This window comes from Petaurus breviceps, unplaced genomic scaffold, assembly GCF_028583685.1.
Source record: "Petaurus breviceps papuanus isolate PSGF00001 unplaced genomic scaffold, PetGlider_PUasm1.0 83644, whole genome shotgun sequence".
Taxonomy (NCBI): Eukaryota; Metazoa; Chordata; class Mammalia; order Diprotodontia; family Petauridae; genus Petaurus; species Petaurus breviceps.
The window spans coordinates 9,303-9,919 of record NW_027186628.1 but is presented as its reverse complement, the minus strand read 5'-3'; positions in this window follow the sequence as shown (position 1 = coordinate 9,919).

Below are 617 nucleotides of genomic sequence, written 5' to 3'. Positions count from 1 at the left end.
GGATGCGGCAGGAGGGAGATGGGAGGGGGGATGCGGCAGGAGGGAGATGGGAGGGGGGATGCGGCAGGAGGCAGAGGGGAGGGGGGATGCGGCAGGAGGGAGAGAGGAGGCTAAGTACCAAGAGAGGAAGAATCAGAAGGGGAGGTCATAGGAACTGAATTCAAGGAAGAGTAAAGGAGAAAGGAGGGAGGGGGAGAAAGGCAACAAAAGGGAGGAGGCAGCAGGGAGCCAGAGATAACAGAGATGGGAGGGGGAGGAATGAGCTCCCTCCAGGAGGGGCTGTGACCCAGAGAGGGGAAGATAGATGGGGCAAAGTGAGAGGAGGGCAGAGGCACTCGGGGAGAAAGGCCATTAGTGGCGTAGAAGATGCTAGGTGGGAACACGGTGATGCCAAAGAGTGGGGGACATTTAGTTTTGGCAAATAAGTGAATGAGAGATTAGGAGGGACCTGAGCCAGAGGTAGAAATGGGGGAGGGATAAGAGAAGAATGAGTTCGAGAGACCAAATAAGAGAGAGGGAGAGGTGGAGAAAGGGGGAGGGAGGGACGAAAAAAGAGAGAGACAGAGCCAGAGGAGAGCCAAGGAGAGAGAGAACTCAGAATCAATCAGGGAGGGCAG